At 34.8% G+C, this 19,647-nt stretch overlaps 1 long non-coding RNA gene across 2 annotated transcripts; it reads left to right on the forward strand.

Moving 5' to 3' along the window:
* The first annotated feature begins 1,017 nt into the window (after positions 1-1,017).
* Positions 1,018-11,473, forward strand: LOC133851075 (uncharacterized). 2 transcript variants are annotated; one of them, XR_009895737.1, is made up of 3 exons: positions 1,018-1,291; positions 3,376-3,475; positions 11,441-11,473. It is a non-coding gene; the product is annotated as an uncharacterized LOC133851075 (long non-coding RNA). The 2 variants fall into 2 exon arrangements; XR_009895736.1 differs by lacking the exon at positions 11,441-11,473 and adding an exon at positions 4,621-4,904.
* The last annotated feature ends 8,174 nt before the right edge of the window (positions 11,474-19,647 follow it).

A 19,647-nucleotide genomic window follows, 5' to 3' on the forward strand; every position in this document is an offset into this window, starting at 1 on the left:
CAAATAATGATATTCTAGGTAATAATATTTATGTTATTGAAAATAAAATAAGTCTTAGATGAAATAATAGAATTACAATAATAATAACGAGTCATAATGGAATAAATAATTAATTAAATGGGTGGTGAGTAATTAAATTAAATGTGATGTTGTGTACTAAGGGTGCGTTTGAGATTGCGATTTTGTAGACAATAAGTGCGATTTTAAACCAAATCGCAGAACATAGATCGTTTGGGAACTGCGTTTTTAAAAATTGCGATTTGAAAACGCAGAAAATCTGCTTTTTCAAATCGCAGATAAGATAGTGCTTTTTTGAAAACGCAGAATTTTAAAAGGTAAATTCGCGATTTTAAAGGCTAAACTGTGATTTCGCCAAACGCTTAACTGCGTTTTTAAAAATCACTTTTTTCAAATCGCACATTTTAAAATCGTTATTTTAAATCGCACTTTTTGAAATCGCAAACCCAAACGGATCCTAATTGTTAAAAGATAAAATTATTAGAAAGAAGGTCCTGAGGTAATTAATAAAGGAAAATGTTAGATTTACAACACCAATACAACAACCGTACAACAATCCCTCACATGAGGGTAGGTCCCACATACTGGGGCCCACCCTCGTGTGAGGGGTTGTTGTACAGTTGTTGTATTGGTATTGTACAAGAATCAAATCCCATTAATAAAAGTTGGTGTTTTAAAATAGAGTAATGTTTCTTACACAATTCTCACACAACTTTTGCACAACTCTAACTACTTTTTGTTATGATCAACCATTGGGTTTGTTTTTCAACATGTGGGTCATAAATATTCAATGGCTGATTTTAAAATAAAGTTGTTAGAGTTGTGTAAAAATTGTATAAAAATTGTGCAAGAAACATTACTCTTTAAAATAAAAAGGGAAATTTCCCTTGCCACGTGTCAATACACAGTTGGCTAAGAAGAGATAACATTATCTCCTCCCAACCACCCATAATGGGACAAGTGTCCCACTAATTATCTCTTTCCCTTTTCTCTTTCTTTTCTCTCCCTTTCCTCTCTTGCACGTCAATTCTCACCCTCTCCCTTTCATTCTTTTCCTCTCTTTCTCCTCCTCTCTTCTCACCCACACGACCAGCCCTTCCCCTTCTTCTCTTCATCTCGCTTCATCACACACACGCACGCCCAAAAAGAAGAAAACACAGTGAGAACGAGTGAGAGATGCAGTGATGGAGGGAGCTACCGAGATCGAATTCAAGTGGGAGATGAAATAAATGATGGGACAAAAGGAGAGTTCCGGCCTAGAGAGATTTTTGAGGTAAATCTCTAACCTTTTTATTATGATTTTCATAATACCCATGGAGTATAGAGCTAGATAATAGTGTAGATTGCTATGACTTTTGTTATATGCGAATTTAGGTTAATTTTGGGGAAAATACCGAATGCGCATTGGGAAATTTCTAGATTTTGTGATTTTTGGGTGTTTTGATTTCTTTTTGTTGGAATCGATTGGGTATTGTGGAACTTCTAGGTTTTGTAGTGTTTTGTTAATTTCTTGTGTCTTCCATGTATGGCCTATGGTATTGTGCTTGAATGGTGGATTTATAGTGTTGTTAAAGTTTTGGTTGAGTTCCATGGTGGTTGGATTGATTGGTTAATAAAGGTTTGATTTTGAGGTGTTAGCCGAATTGTGCATGTCTTTTGGGATTTTGGTTTTGTGATTCCATATTGGTATTTGATGATTCTAAAATAGGTTTTGGATTTGTATTTTAGAATTGTTGATTGGGTACTGGAAATTCTGGATTTAGTTGATGTTTGGTGGAAATTGTAGTTGATTGGGTTAGTTAAATTGGGGGAAATTCATGGGATGCTTTGGAGTAAATTTTAGTAGGTTAATAATTGGGTTTTGTGAGTTGATTGGCTTGGTTTTGTGGGCTGGTGGTTGCTGTTTTGTGGGTCACGGCAGTATTGATGTATGGTGCTTTGGTTCTTTGATTCTTATTGAGTGTTTGAGTTTGCTTGGATTGGTTAGGTTCTTGAGCGTTAGGTGGATTGTGGAAATGCTAGGAGTGTTTGGAAGGGTGGTTCTCGGGCTGATTCTTGTATTAGGAGTGCTCCAATTAAGGAAACTGGTTAGGTTAGTTTGTTGGAGTTGTTTTGATAAGTTGAGACTCGTATGAGCTAAATGACTATATGTGGATGGATATTTTGTTGTGATTGATGATGTTGGTTGAAATTATGGATTGAGTTCTTGATGGAATAAGGTTTGATTAATTTCTCTATCATGGTTGTTGTATTAAAATGATGGATTGTTGGTGTTTTAATGTTTGAATTTTTAAAGGGTTTAGTTAGTCTCTTTGTTGTGGCCGTGTGAGTTGAAATGCTAGTTGATGAGTGTGTTCTTAGTTTTGATTGTAATGTTTTATGAGTATTTTCCTAGCTAGGCCGAATGGGTGATATGGATTGTTAATAGTTGAGCGATTTTTTTTAAGAAGATTGTTTAGGGAGATTATGTTAATGGAAACTAGAGGCATTTTGTAGGGCATTTTTACTTGGCTATAGTTGGTGGAAAATTCTGTTTTGGTATGCTTTGGGTTGGATGGTTTCTTAGTGTGGGAAGCCGATGAGGAGTTGATGTTTGATGTTAAAAGTTAATGTGATATCTTTCGGTGTAAATAGCAAAGATGATGGAAATAGAAATGAAATATTATGTAGGTATAGTTATGTGGTTTTTGTGCTAGTCGGGTATTTGGTTATGTTCATGAGCTTAGATTGGGTTGGATTTTAGAAAAGGCATGAGGAAGAATTAATGTATACGAGTATTAGAACAATATGATGAATGGGCAAGTGTTAAACGTTAAGCCTTATGAGTTAATGGTCGGAACATTTACCAAACTCGAAATAAATTAAGGAAATGAGTAAATAGTGTAGGTGAAATGGGTATAATAAATAAATGGAATACATAAGGATTATATAGCGTTGGAGTCATAGCCTATATACAAGGAATCACTAAGCGGCATCTTTATACGTATTTGGATTAGGTTTTAGATTGGTGAGCATTTTATACGTGTATATACACACACATGTATATACATGTACATATACAAGTATGTAAGTTAGATGTATATTACTAACCTAGTAGATAAATAAAATGTTATAAAATGGGGGTTAGCAATGATAATGTAATGCAACAACAATTGATAACCTAATAAAATAATAAACTCACCTTAGTGTTAATAAACATGACATAATAGGAACCTAAACCTAAGCGTTAATTTAATAATAGTTAAGATACTTGGCTAGACTTAGAAGTGGGTAATGCGACGCGTGAGCACGCGGGTAGCTTATGTGTCATTAGGTCTAGAGTTCAATAGCATAGTCTAACGTCATGAATGTTTACAGGCTTGTGTCATTATTGGAGATTTTAATTGGTTCTCCAATGTTGTGTCCAAGTGACGAGAACCCAGTGGGATGTTCGAGTCCAGAGTCCAATGCAGCCCAGGTGAGTATTCTACTCACCGAGAAGTATTATTTTCATATATGATGAATTGTAAAATGTATAGTGTTTTACAAACCTGAACCAACTGTATGTTGATTATGATCTGTTTTGGATACTTTGAGTACTTTTGAGTATATTGAAATTATGATGATGTTTTGAAATATGAATATGATATGTGATTTTAGAGCAAGTATAAGTTGGGAATTTAAGTTATGAAAATTGTCTAAGAAATGACATATAGAACTGTTTATGTTTTATAAAGAAAGCATGTGTTAAAAGCATGATTATGAAATTAAATGTATAGTATTTAAGCATGAGCATTGAGCATGAAACATGAACGCATAAACAAACTATTAGGGGGATCTATGCCCCATAGGCATGAACTAGAAGGGGGACATACGCCCCAGGGGGATCTACGCCCTAGGGGGATCTACGCTCCAAACGCATGAACTAGAAGGGGGACATACGCCCCAGGGGGATCTACACCCCAAACACATGAACTAGTGGGGGATATACACCCCTTACGTATGAACTAGTAGGGGGACATACGCCCCATACGAACACACGCATGAACTATGGGGGGACCGACGCCCCAGGGGGATTTACGCCCCATACGAACGTACACATGAACTAGTATTGGGAGATTTACGCCCCTTAGGAACATACGCATGAACTAGTATTGGGGGGACCAACGCCCCATAGGAATACAACAGAAACTTACATGAGCATGTATAGCATTGTTTTCATGAGTGTGATGTTTTTATACTATGAGTAGTTTTGCTAGACGTATTAGTATGCATAAGAGTCTCAATGGAAAAGAACTTATGTATATTGGTATCGGATGGTTGCATGATTTAAATGCCCTTGTTTTCTATAATGAATCTCATACGAATAATATTAGCTGCCTAGTATGTTAAAATGCTTTTTATTTGTCAGTGTATGCTATATCAGCTATGAGGATTTTCAAAGCAGAAGTTTATAAAATTGGTAGCTGTTATAGTGTACGCATGACTAAAAAGGAAAAGTTGGTTCTTTGTGAAAACTCAGTGAATGGTATACCTCTGAGGTCTTAGTGTATTTATTTTCGCTAAGACGGTGGGCTCATAATTCCACCTATACGGATGTGGTAAACCCCCACAACCGTATAGATGTAGTTTCTTTGGCTACAGGTATTCTGATCGTAGTTGATGATGTTGTAGAAGGTTACTTTGGATATTATGACTGAAGCATGCCGCAACGGTCGTAATGGGTGGACCACAAGTTGTCCACTTGTTTATAGGTTTAGTTTATGGCTTGTGACGTTTGTGTCACTTGTTCTTGTAAAGCCATTTCCGTTATGTAATTATATTGAGAAAAGACTTAAACAGATAGATGTAATATAGCTCTTTGTTTATAATTATTTGTAATAGAAGTTATGTTATGATTTCCGCTATTTAGGTTTATGTTTTCCGTTGCATAGATGAATTGATGTTATACTTTGATATACCAAGTTCATATTATGGGAAATGTACCATATGTTGGCTTTGCGACATATCGTCGTGCCACTGTGAATATCCGTTTATATTTTAAAGGACTAATATTTATGTAAATGTTTTGTATAAAAAAAAAAAATAATAATAAAAAAAAATGGGTCGTCACATATTTGTTTGGGGACTTGGGTGTATTCGATCTGCACTACTGTTTGTTTTTTTATGTATTAAACATAGAAATTTTCTGGATTTTGAATGTCATATGTACATCTCCTTTTGAAGTTTGAACAAATACATTACTGAAAATCTGTTTTTCTTTCTAATGAAACTTGACCCTGTGCTTTGAAAGACAATTAATGCTTTGTAAGACTGCAAATTCTTGTTCACCTAGCCTACGTTTTGAACCAGTTCCAGTTCCATTTTTTTGGTGACTTGGGTGAAGATCTGTATATCTTTTTTTTTTTTTTGTTTTTTTATTAAACATTGTAATTTTCTCCAAAGCTTGGATTTTTTTTCTCACCTTCACGCGAGGAAGAAGTAGTGAGTTTTGCAAAAACTAGTCTTTTTTTTCTCACCTTCGGCTTCACGTGAAGAAGAAGAGGTGACTCAAGCCAGAGGAAAAAGGACCGTCTTTTTTGGCTTTGGAGGAAAACGAATTTTGCTTTCTCGATATCTCAAAAATCGTGGAACGTTTTCTACTTTTGGATCTAATAGACGCCAAGATTATAAAATTTGAAAATCTCAAATTTTAGAAGCATTTGAAAGGATCTGGATCCGTTTATATAATATTTGTGATCTCAATTCGAACAAGGTTCGAATTTCAAGTGTACAATGCATTTGTTTTCCTGTCTTGATATGTTTATTAAAAATTAAAAAAGAACCAAAAAAAAAAAGAAAAAAAGAAGAAAAAAAAAGGGTACAATGCATTTGTTTGATGCACTCCTCCCTGAGATATTGTTGAATTTCTGCATATGTTGAATTTGTTTATCAATTATCATCAAGTGTTAAAGAGTTGAAGAGTACAATTACGATAATATATGATGAAATTTTATGGTTTGTTATATCTTAAATGTTTTTGCAATTGACTTACGCATATTATATGAATCAGGAATGATTCTAAGTAGTAATTCTAGAAGTCCTTCATGTGTTACTCTTGTGCCCTTCCAAAAATAAGGTGACTTTTAAAATCACCATTTGATTAAAATTCATTAACGATCAATCACAAATTCAATGGTGATTTTAAAAGTACCTAATTTTTGGAGTGACACAAAATGGACTTTTAGTATCACTCCATGAATCAGATAGGGAGATAGCTTAACCCAAGAATGGAAGTTGATATGTCATGGGTAATGCTAAAAGTTCATTTTGTGTCCTTTAAAAAATGAGGTGATTTTTAAAATTACCATTGGGCTTGTGATTGATCACTATTGAATTATGATCAAATTGTGATTTTAAAAGTCATATCATTTTTTGAATGACACAATGGTAATAATTGAAAGATTTTTAGAATTACTCGCCTGTCACTATGTCCGTTAAATGAACCAGTTCTAGTTGTGCATGTGGGAACAAATTCTGATTTGTTTGGGGACTTTTTTTTTTTTTGAATAGATTTGTTTGGGGACTTGGGTGTCTTCAATATGCACATCTGTTTGTTTTTTTTATGTATTAAACATAGTGATTTTCTGAATTTTGAATGTCATATGCGCATCTCCTTTTGAAGTTTGAACAAATAAATTACTGAGAATCTGTTTTTCTTTCTAATGAAACCTGACCCTATGCTTTGAAAGACATGAATGCTTTGAAAGACTGCAAATTCTTGTTCACCTAGCCTACGTTTTGAACCAGTTCCAGTTCCATTTTTTTGTTGACTTGGGTGAAGAAGATCTGTATATCTTTTTTTTTCTTTTTCTTTTTTTAATGTATTAAACATAGTAATTTTCTCCAAAGCTTGGATTTTTTTTCTCACCTTCACGCGAGGAAGAAGAAGTAAGTTTTGCAAAAACTAGTCTTTTTTCTCACCTTGGGCTTCACGTGAGGAAGATCGAAGAGGTGACTCAACCCAGAGGAAGAAGGACCGTCTTTTTTGGCTTTGGAGGGAAACGAATTTTGTTTCCTTGATATCTCAAAAATCGTGACATGTTTTTTACCTTTGGATTTAATGGACGGCCAAAATTATAAGATTTGAAAATCTCAAATTTAAGAAGAATTTGAGGGGATCCGGATTTGTTTTTATAATATTTGTGGTCTCAATTGGAACAAAGTTCAAATTTCTAGTGTTCCAGAAAGAGAAAGTCAAATCAAATCTAGACCCTTAAAAAATTACACCTAGCTATTGTAATTATTTTTACAAAACCGAAGCTAAATCCAAATAATTTCACTTATGCTCCGTTTGTTTCAACGTAAAATGGTTTCCGTCGTAAAATATTTTCGATGAAATCATTTTCAGAAAAAATAATTTTCTCGAAAATATTTTTCGGTGTTTGGTTTGCACGAAAAAATTACGAATAAGGAAAATGCAATTTTTGCCGGAATTCCGGCAACGTCCGGTAGCTGTTGCCGGATTCCGGCGAGCATGTTTGGCCGGATCCGGCCAAAATGGCCAGATTTCGGCGGACTCCTCCGGATCCGGTTAGATCCGACAGGATCCCGGCTATTTTGGCCAGATCTGGCCGGATCAGTGGCCAGATCCGGCCGAATCCCGGCCATTTGTGTGAAGACCAAGAAAATAAATAGTGGGTTTAGCAATTAATAAATTGGTGTTTATAAATAGATGGGATTAATAATAGATTTTAAATGATTATATTTATATAATTGAGAAATAAAGGGTATAAAGTGAGGGGCATTTCAGTAATTTTCCCCTCATTTTCTCCCTTATCCCCTGCATCACCGAATCCTTCTTCTTCCTTTTCTTTTCCTTCTTCCTTCTCTTTTCTTCTTCTTTCTTTGTTCTTTTTCCTCGCATGCTCGAGCAACTCACAGAGAGTGAGATCGAGAGATTGAGACGAGAGATCGAGAGAGAGTTTCAGAGGGAGAGATCGAGAGATGCTGAGAGAGAGAGATGGGATCGGGAGAGTTGAGGGAGATGGAGCCCGGTCCATCGGTGGGTGGCGCCGACGAGACCAGAGGACGCCGGCGAAGCGATCTCCGGTGAGCCAGCGACCCGTAGACCCAGTGCAACCGCCGATCCGTGAAGACCCGGAAGAGAGAACCCGAGCAACCCGACCCATGACCCGTTGAACCGTGTGGAAGACCCGGTCCCCCAGCAGCGATTTCCAGCGAGTTTTCTGGCGGACCTAGCAGCGATTTCCGGCGAGCTCGTTGACCCAAGAACCCATGGAGACTTGAAGCCCATTGAACCCGAGAGAGAGACCCATGACCCAGACCCATGCGACCCGTAACCCGAGAAGAAGACCCAGTTCTTCAAAGTGATTTCCGGCGACTTTTCCGACGGAATTAGTGGCGTTTTTTCGGTGGTTTGGCTATGAAAATCCTTGGGGTAAATTCTTGTAACCTATGATGATTTATTTTGTGGATTAATTTGTTGATTGTTAGATTAAGGTTTAATGATTTTTGGGGGATTCTCTATTGGTTGGTTAGAGGATTTGCCATTGATTAATGATAGGGTATTTTTGATTGTTGATCCCCCTGTTTTGGTGTTCTCCTTGTTAGTTGATTGTCTATGGGGTTGGATTGTGTGTTGTTCCGGCCAGTTAGTATTTGTGGTGTGTTCAGTGGCTGTGATTTCTGTGGGTGTTGAAGCTTTAATTTATTTCCTCGGTTATGGTTGATGATTTTCAGAATTAGGTTAACTTTTGGGAAGAAATTTGGTGGATTGCTATGGCTTTTGTTAAATTTGAATTTAGGGTTATGTTTGTGAATTTTAGGGCTTTTGTTATGAGGATGGGCTGATTAGTGTAATTTTGATGGATTGGTTTGGGAGTTTTAAATTGAGTGGTAACGTTGGGTTATGGTTACTTGATAGAGAATGAGTATAATGTTTATGGATGTATTTTGTTGTTGACCGAATGAGTTATTGATGTTGGAGTTGGTCTCTTTGATTTTTAGTTATGTTGCCTATGGATGATATGTGTTAATATTGGAGAGCTTTGAGTTTGATGAATGGCCATAGATGTTGAAGGTTTGGTCGTAGGAGAATCTTGGATTATTGTTGGAATAGAGATTGTGATAATTATGATTAATGTTGTATGAATTTTAAGGGATTGTTTTGATAAGTTAACCGATTAAGAATAGTGTTTATTTCAGAGCTTAATTTGAAGGGTAGCTATGATTGATGGTTAGATTTCTTGTTATGCTTGTATGGGTATATTGATTCATGATTTGGTGTATGGCTTGAGGTTGGTATATTTGGATTCTTTTGGTTAAAGAGGGCAGTCAATGGGCTAGTTTTGATGTTAGGAGTTCATGTTTGTGCTTTAAACTTCCTTTAGTAAACGGATATGTTATAAAAGAGGATTATAACCTAATCTAATATGAATTGTTAGGTTAATGTGTTAGTAAGATTAGGGTCCCATAACCTAAGTTACTTGGATGGCTAGGAACTAATAAAGATAGAAGTATTAAATGTATTAGTAATTGTATTTATAGGATAAGAAATAAATTAAGATATAAATCTAGAGTCTAAGACTAATATCATAGGAGACAAATATTGTGATGTAAACTACCCAAATAACCCTAAGTTAATATGTATAAGCTAATAGACTTATAGAACATATAAATATGATATAAATCAATTATGTAGCAACCTAGTAACCAATCCACCTACCTATATGCACACGGTACTTATGTGTATCATCGGATTAGGTTTAAGCATTGTATGTGTATACATATAAATGTATATGAATCAAATATACATTGTTAATATAATAAATAGACAAGTAAAATAATAGAAGTATCTTAAAGATAAATAAGTGATAAAATATGAACCTACAAGCGAGGAATGACCTAAGAGTAGTTAAAGGAACTTAATTGGTTCTAGAGATAGAGTAATGCGACGTGTGAGCTATGCGGGTAGTTAGGATGTCATAGAGTATGAGATTCAATAGTGTAGTCTAACGATACCAATGTTTGCAGGATTGTGTTGTAATTGGAGACTTCAATGGGTTCTCCAAGGTAGAGTTCGAGTAATTGGAATCCAGTGGGAGTTCAAGTCAGGAGTCTAATGCAGCCGAGGTGGGTGTTCCACTCACTGAGAAAATATATATTTTTATATGTATTGGATTGATAAAAATATATATTGTTTATGAAACCGAACCAACCATATGATGAAATGTATATGCTTTAAGATGATTTGTTTAGTTTCGATTACGTTTAAACTATATCAATGATGTTAAAGAGATAGTGTATGAGTGAAAAGTATTGAATAGATTTAAAGTGTTAAGTTCTACGGTTGAGATTTAAATTATGTAAAATTGTTTGAGAACATGTCATGTTGAAACTGTTTATGTTTTATGAAACTATGTTTTGAGTTTGAGAACATGTTATGTTGAAACTGTTCAAGTTTTATGAAGAAACTATGTTTTGAATGTCTTCAAAGTGTTGCATAAAATGTTGGATTTGTTTAGTTTTAAGGGAACGTGATTTAGCAACTGCATGATTTCAGCATGATACAGTAGTGAAATATATACTGGTCAAGCACGGAACATTAAGCATGTAGTATAGAGCATACATATCAGAGTAACAGTATCAGCACATTGAGGCAGTATCAGCAACACATTGAGGCATGCATATCATATATAGCATTGTTTTATGAGTGATGTTTTATGCTATGAGTAGTTTTGCTAGACGTATTAGTATGCATAAGAGTTTGAATGGAAAAGAGCTTATGTATATTTCTGTCGGATAGTCATGTGTTAATAGCATACATTGAACTTGAAAGTACATGGATACATGACTGATCAGGCGCGAGTAATGACATGTCTATGAGTAAGAAGGTTGACTGTCATTGTTCTTCAGGAAAGACATGTTAGCATGATTGAGTTTAGCTCTAGTGCTCTCATGATCTACTGACGTTCAAGGCATGAAACTGAAATACGATTAGAGATGGTGTTGCAAGTGTTTTGTTGAAGGATGTTATCCTAGTATGGAAGAGTAAGATGCCATGTTCTTTGCTTAAGACTTATGTGTATACGTGATATCTGTGATGGAGTGATCGTGTGCACATATGTCCAAGCGACCGATGAAAAGTATTATTATAGAGGGGTCTATATGTAGAATATTCCAAGCGGTAGATTGGAACTTCTACATATGTTTCCAACTATATAGTATGTTTTAAATGTTTTTAAATAGTCGGTGTTTGCTGCATTAGCTATTGGTAAATTGTGGCTAATATAGTGCTCGCACGACTAGAAATAAAATAAAGGTTGGTTCTTTGTGAAAACTCAGTTAGTCTTATACCACTGAGGTCTTAGTATGAGGTATACTAAGGCGGTGAACTCATTCTTTCACCTATGCGGATGTGGATACCACCACAACCGTGTAGATGATGTTTCTTTGGCTGTAGGTACTTCGATATAGTCGATGGGTCGGTAGCAGTATGCTTGGAAAATTATGACTGAAGCTCACCGCGACGATTGTAATTGTCGGACCACGGGCTGTCCACTGTTTTATAGGTTTGGTATAACTTGTGACGTTTGTGTCACATATTCTTTGTAAAGCCATAGTTGTTTTGTAAATATTGTGTTAATAAGACTCATACAGATAGACGTTAAATGGCTCTTTGATGTAATTAATTTGTGATAGATGTATAAGTTGTAATTTCCGCTATTCAGATTTATGTTTTCCGCTGCATAGATAGATATATGTCATACTCTGATTATCAGGTACATGTTATGGGGCATGTGCCATATGTTGGCTGAGCGACACGTAGTCGTGCCTCTGTGATGACTCGTTTTACGTTTTGTATAAAAAAAAAAAAAAAAAAAAAAAAAAAAAAAAAAAAAAAAACGGGTCGTCACAATTTGACTAGATCCGCCCGGCTCAGTGGCCGGATCCCGGCAATTTTGGCCAGATCCGACCAGATCAGTGGCCAGATCCGGTCGAATCCCGGCCATTTGGCCAGATCCGGCCGGCTTAGTGGCCCGATCCGGTCATTTCCGGCCGGATCCCGGCCATTTTGGCCAAATCCGGCAGGCTCAGTGGACAGATCCGGTCAGATCCGGCCAGATTCCGGCTATTTTTGCTAGATCCGGCCGGCTCTGACTATGGCCGGATTCTGGCCAGATTCCGCCGAAATCTAGGGTGCTGGCATCCGGCACCGGCAGAATTCCGGCGACCGGATTCCGGCAAGGCAATATTCCGGTGGCCGGGTTCCGGCACCAGTATTCCGTTGGCCGGATTCCGGTAGCCAGATATTGCTTGATTCCGGTGCCGTCTACATTCCAAAGACCGACTATTGCCGGATTCCGGCAATCAGATATCAAACGTGCGTGCAATGATGAAGTGTATAATTTCGGAAAACGATTTATGGTTTTTAAAACTGTAAATCGTTTTCCAAAAATTAAAGAAGCTTTTTCGGTCAAATCGAAAATGATTTTCGTTGACCATTATTTTCGCCCTTACCAAACACCGTAAAATACCGAAACCATTTTCCAGAAATCATTTTACGCCGAAACAAACGGAGCATTAAAGGTAAGTGATTATATTGGTATCTTGGTCGACTACACCATGGACATACACAAGAGTCTCTAGCTATCACGCTGAAGAGATCCCACAAGGCATCTTCCCGTTTTATTATATAGTGATTATTGGTTTTAATCTATATGCGTATATGGGCATCATGTGGTACTTAGACGTTTGTGTTTGCGTGCGTGATTTCAATATCCAGAGTCTGGGTGCATTGTGGGGAAAGCTTGCAGCTAGCAGGAGATTCTAATACAAAACTGGTATAAAGCATATAGAATAAAGCATTAATGGTTACTGAGAAAAGATCTAAATCGTTTTTGTTGTTTTTGAAATCACTTAACCATATTCGGATAAGTGCAGAACGAATCAAATGGTATAGAGATATATGCAAGGGAATTGATATTATTGATTGGGATAACAATATTCTTGGAGTTGGAAAGCTGGTCACTAGAATAAATTTGAAAAGCAAAGCAAGGATGGACACTAAAAGCATGCACCTCTCTTTTACGCCTTCCACTCGTGTGCACAACAGCAAAGATGGTCACCAGAATGAATATGAACACAAGAGTCAAGAGGCGTAAAATTAAATAGAGGTGCATATATGCTTCTAGTATCAATCTAATTTGCTTTTCAAATTTATCCTAGTGACCAGCTTTCCAAGAATATTGTTATCAGAATCAAATGAGTTTCCCTTTGCATCTCTCTACTATTTGATTCGTGCTGCACTTATGTTCTTTTAATCTTATTCGTTTAACTTTTTTGCTTGGTACTCTTCCCCCCACAAAATAATAATAATAATAATAATAAAATATAATGTGGTTGACTTAATTTGGTGGAATTAATAATAATATTATAAAACTAATATTCTATATGGTTCAGTAATTTCAAACACAACAAAAACAATTTTCTCAGTGACCATTAAGAAGCATCTATATGCAAGCAACACTTTTAGACAGTACCTTTGTGACAAAAATTAAACACAATACACTAAAACGCGTAATTATAAGTAATCTCCCTTACGATTTCTCTCTAATAAGTCTTCTCTCGTAGGGACACAAAAGATCGAGGAGAAGGGGAAGTCTTATCTTTCGATCGGTAAGCGTAATACCCAGAAAAATAGAAGCTATAGAAATTTAGAGATAATAACCTGAAATAATGAATATTGACATTGAGCAGGACTAAGAATGTTCTGGCAGCCTATGATGTTGCGTAGGACTAAGGTTGTGGTGGCTTGAAATTAGGTAGTGAGATTTAGTAGAGATTTGAGATTCCAAAATATTATGGAGGGGGATGCCCTGAAAATAGTTCATGCATTCGGAGGGAGATGCGTTGTTGAATTAGGTAGGGGCATTTGATTGATGATGCAAAAATTCTACTTAATGAATTCCAGTCATGGTCTGTGGATCATATAAGAAGAATTGCAAACGAAGCACCAAATAGATTAGTAAAGGAAGGTATTTCTTAGTCTTTAAACCAGGTTTGGATGGAGGATTTTCCTCTATTCATTAGTAATGTTGTACTTACTAAGCAAGATGTTTCTTCCTAATTTTTTAATGAAAAATGTTAAAGTATTGATAAAGTGATTAAATTTACATCTTACAATCAGCTTAATTAAGCTTTTAAGAAAATTAGTTATTTAACATGGTTTCAAAGTCAAAAGTCCTGATTTCGAATCTTGACTCCTTCATTTACCTAATATATCACGTATTAGGCCTCATTTATTAAAAGAGAATTTGAGCCTAGACGTGAGGAAAAGTGTTAAAATATTGATTAAATAATTAAATTTAGATGTTCTTATTAGCTTAAAATTTTAGGATAAGTGGTGATTTAACAAAAAAAAAAAAAAAAAAAACTATATATCTAACAGACTCTTCTTGTACGATTGTTTTATGATCAAATATATATATACCTCTGGATGATATGATGAGAGGGAGGGATTTCATGTTAGTGGGTGCATGTTTGTAGATCGATTTCTCTTCATATTATTCCAAACTGTTCCAGTACTGTTCACACAACTTGCACGCATTGGTTAGTGACGAGATGCTTGATTCGTTGTCCGTGCCTAATTTATCCTCCAATTAAATATTAGTTTTACGCTTTTTCCTCCCTTTTAAAGTCCCTTTTAAAGTCTTCACGCTCTTAACTCATTTAATTACCATCTTCATTACACTAAAGTTTCATTACCAATTAAACTCTGATCTTGATTTTCATATCCATCTCGGTGAGCATCTTTGAATTGCAATCTCGATTTGGAGGAGTCAAGGTGAGGTACGTGCATGCTTCCACTGTCCATCTTTTCTTTGGTTTAATTTATTATATGAGTTTCCAAGTTCTTTTATTCCATTGGATTGCTTTGGTTGTTTTCTTCTTTGTTTTAAGTTTGCGTCCGCTCCTGGCCTCCTCGATCTGAACCCTCCATCACTGAAGCAAATGGAGCTAGGAGGGAGAAACTTTCTCCATTCTTTTTTTTGTTTTTTTTTGTTTTCTTCTACTTTCTCTTCTCTATTCCTTTATTATTATTATTATTATATATTATATATTATTATTATTTTATTAGAAGAACTTTATATTATCTATATTAATGTTTATTCGATCTTTTCCTTATCATACTAGAGTTTCTTATTCACCACTCCTAATCTTTCTATAAATAAAGAACATTGTAATACAGTTTATCATATATCCCTAACGCTTCATCAGTTTATCGCTCAACTTCCGCGCGCTCTCTTCTCGCTTTCATATAATTATTTTCCAAACATATATTTTTACATTTTTCTCCTTGGTTGGATATATAGTAATAGTATAAAACTAAAGTTCTCTTGTGTGATGCTGGATCGGCTATGGTTAAGTGCACACAGGTTCCAATCGTAAAACAAATTTTCTTGGCTTTTCGAATTTTACCCATAACACATATTGATATTACCTTAAAAAAGTCTTTTTCGTGTCTTTATTTTTTTTGGTTTAAATGATTTAGTTAAAAAGTCTCTTTTTTTCTTTTTTTAACATATACAAGTGGAGAAGTGACCAAAAACCCAAACGGTCAAATGCAATTTTCAATTGAGATGTATGCGTTTGGTGTCATTATCCCAAGTATCTCTTCTCTATCTTCTTTCTTTGTCTTCATTTTTTTTTTTTCTAAAAAAAAAAAAAAATCACTATTGAATTTATAGAACTCACAGTTGGGTCCTAGATGAGTTTCACAGATTCAATACCGAATTTATCCATCTTCTAGTATGGAAATGATCAACAAGAGATGTAGAAGAGAATGAAAACAAACATTTATCTTTTCAATTATCTGCTTGCTTTAATTTCCTCGTACACAACTACAAAGATTAATTGTAGATTTGCTGTTATTTATCATAAATTAGAGTCTTTGTGCTGTCTTCGAAATTATAAATTTTTGTATTAATAACTTAATCTGATATAATTTGTGATATTTTTTATGGTCTAAATTAATAAGGTTTAATTGTTGTTATTTACTATAAATTGGAATATTGGTAATGTTCTCCAAATTATAAATTTTTGTATCAATAACTTAATTTTAGATTAAGCTGCATATTTTCTTTCATTAAAAAAATATATATATATTCCACATTTTCTTATAGTTTAAATTAAGGAAAAATTATAATTTTGCCCCTCAAACTACCAATCATCCTACGAATAACCCCCGAACTACTAACGTTTGGACTCTAACCCCCAAACTACCAAAAAGTTTCAAAAAGGCCCAATTTGACAAAAAAATGCCTATAATACCCCTACCACATGTCATTTTTCAATTAAAAAAATAAAAAAAATAATTAAATAAAAAACATTAAAACTAAAATTTTATTTTTTATTTTGTTTAAAAAATAAAATAAAAAATTTTTTTGCAACCCCTTGGGGAGGGGGTGGCCTGCGAGCCACCCCCAGATGTGGCCGGTGCCACCTTTGAGGTGGCTCTAAACGTACACCATTTTTTCTTTTTTTTGACAAATCTTGGCCGTCCACCTTCACAATTATTTGTTGTAAGTCATTGGATTGATAAGATTATAAATTAGTATGAATTTATCGGTTAGTAAATCCAAAAAAAAAATGCCCCATGTTTATGATATAATTTTTTTTTTCCCTACCATTTTAGATATCTAAAAGTAGAACTCTTTTAGTTTATTTTATAAAAACCTTGATTAGACCGAATGAAAACGTAATTTGGATCACAAATTTTGAATAAAGATTTTATTAAAATTAGTCGATAGATTCAATATGCAATATTTATTAAATAAAATTTGTTTTAAGAGGGCGATTTGTTGACTCGCTGATATGACAAATTTTGTTAATAATTTTTTTTTAAAAAAAAGAAAAGAAAAGAAAAAACTTAGAAAAAGAGTATTTTTTAAAATGATTAAATCTATTTTTTTTTTTGAAAAAAAAGTAGTTCATATTTTTATTTTTAGAAAAGATAAAAAAAAAAAAAACAAAATTTAATCAACTTAGATTATTCTCAATTTAAAAAAAAAATAAATAAAATTTTCGTTTTTTTTTTCATTAAGTTTTCTAATTTTCTAATTTCCTTTTATTTTTTTGTTTTTCAATTTTTTTTTTTAAAAAAAACTATTTTTTTAATTGATAAATGACACATGGCAGGGGTATTATATGCATTTTCATCAAATTTAGCCTTTTTGAAACTTTTTAGTAGTTTGGAGGGCCAGAGTTCAAGCGTTGGTAGTTCGGGGGGCTATCCGTAAAATAGCTGATAGTTTAGGGGGTTAAATTGTAATTTTCCCTAAAATTAATGGATTAGTGATCTAAGAGTTGACTTGCACGTATATGTTCCATTATTGTCCTCTTGTGGATTGTATGTCCTTATTAATTAACGGACATAAATTTCCTCTAATAAATGTCAAGTGTTCTTTAATATGCGAGAGACCTATTTTCTTTAACATTCTTAGTAGTCATCAACTCCCTTTCTACTAACCTAGCTAGGAACCCAAATGTTGGGTTTTGAGGAACTCAAACATGTTAAAGGACAATTGACATTTATTAGAGTGGATTTGGAGAAAATTTCTTTACTTACTTTTTTTTAATTATTATTACTATTTTTTTTTTATAAGTACAAGGAGCGAAGATTACAAAGCTAGGGAACATAAAAGGAGAGGGGGTCTGTTCCAATACAAGGGAGAGATGAACTAGATAGAGGGGGGAGGATGAGAATGCAATCAAAAACAATCTGGTTGCCGCCCAATTTGCCACATGATGGGTACAGAAGTTTGTACTTCAGTTGATTTTACAAGCTGTCCAGTTGGTAGAATGTGGAATGATGGAATGAATAATTGAAATAGTGGATATAATTGTCCAGTCTTATGTAATGGTAGGCAATTGGAGGGCTTAAGTAACCACAATCGAATCACCTTCCAAAATAATAAGGGAGATGTTGTTGATAATTGTTCCTCTAGAATCTATACAAATAGCAGCTTTAGCAGAAAAAGTATCTCTGATAGTCATATCATAATTAATCTTGAAAAAATGGGGTGAAGGGGGCTGCCATAATTCACGAGAGATGGCCAATGAACTCTTCCAAGCAGCATGATGTTCCAAAACAGTCTTGTTGATAGTAGAAGAAATGACAAGAGCATTTGGGACAAGACCTTCATGATGAGTTTTATTCCTGACAAATAAGAGATAATCATAAGCAACGGTAGCAAAAATTTGAAACAGATGAACCTCAGCTTGAGGAATATCAAGTAGATTATGTGGATTGAGGATAATAAGTAGCCAATCAGTTATATTAGTCATATGTAGTGACATAGTATCTAAAGGCCAAAAAGATTGACGCCAAACCACCCAAGCAATAAGACAATTACAGAAAAGATGTGAAAGAGAATATGTGGAAAAGGAGCAAAGAGAACAACTAGTGTTTTTGATGGAAGAAAGGATAGCTTGAGAAATCCTGGATTTGGTTGGGATGATGTTCCAAACCATTTTCCAAAGAAAAAGTTTTAAGCGGTGATTGAGATTGAGCATCCAAAGAGCTTTCCAAGAAGATTTGGAAAGAGGAGAAGGGTTGGAGAGGGAGGAAGAGCTGATAAGGTGATGAGCATATTTGGTAGAGAAAGAACCAGAGGTAGATGAGGTCCACATAAGAAGATTAGATGGATTGGGAGTAATAATAATCTTAAGAATCTCAGAGATAGTGGTGGGATCAAAAAGATAATTCAATAGGTTATGATTCCAAGAATAAATGGAAGGGTGAATAAGATCTGAAATAACTAAAGAAGTGGTGGATGGAAAAGATGTAAGTCTAGGGGTGGAAAGAAGTAAGGGATAGTGGGAATTCAAGGGGAAGACCAGATTGGAAGTGTCGAGTAGATGTGTGGAATAAAACAAGCACTAGCAGCTAGTATAAGTAAAGTAGCCTTAATACCATTCCATATCCAAGACCCAGACTTAAGAGAAGAGGATGATAAATTACCATACTTGATATACTTAGTTCGGAAAGGAGAAACCCATAAACTGTCATGATTAGAAAGTAGTTTCCATCCAAGCTTTGAAATAAGAGAGATAACTCATTGCATAGGAAGGAATAGTAGAAACCACTAACTTAATCAAAGTCGATTTACCTACTTGAGACAATGTTTTAGATCACCAACCCTCGATTTTACCTTGAATCTTTTCCAATGTATCAGAGAAAGCAGTTGTTCTTGATTTATCAAACTAAATAGGAAGACCAAGATGCTTAGCTGTAGCAGGTGTAATGGTATATGGGGGAATATTCTGAGTAGCAGTAATAGTGGAGGGAACTGTATTTTTACTAAACAAAATAGAGGATTTATTTATATTCATGTTTGTCCAAACAATCCTTAATAATAGTAGCTTCTCCAGATGTGACATGGGATTAAATAACCAGATCATTAGCAAACAGGAGATGGTTTAAACTTTAAAGGAGTATATGATCGAGCTATTTTGAAACCACGAAGACTACTATAAAGTAGGCAAGAAATAACCTCTGAACCAATAATGAAAAGAAAATGTGAAAGGGGATCACCTTGCTTGAGACCCCGAGAAGGGGAAAATGATCCAAAGGGGTTGCCATTG

This window comes from Alnus glutinosa, chromosome 12, assembly GCF_958979055.1.
Source record: "Alnus glutinosa chromosome 12, dhAlnGlut1.1, whole genome shotgun sequence".
Classification (NCBI taxonomy): domain Eukaryota; kingdom Viridiplantae; phylum Streptophyta; class Magnoliopsida; order Fagales; family Betulaceae; genus Alnus; species Alnus glutinosa.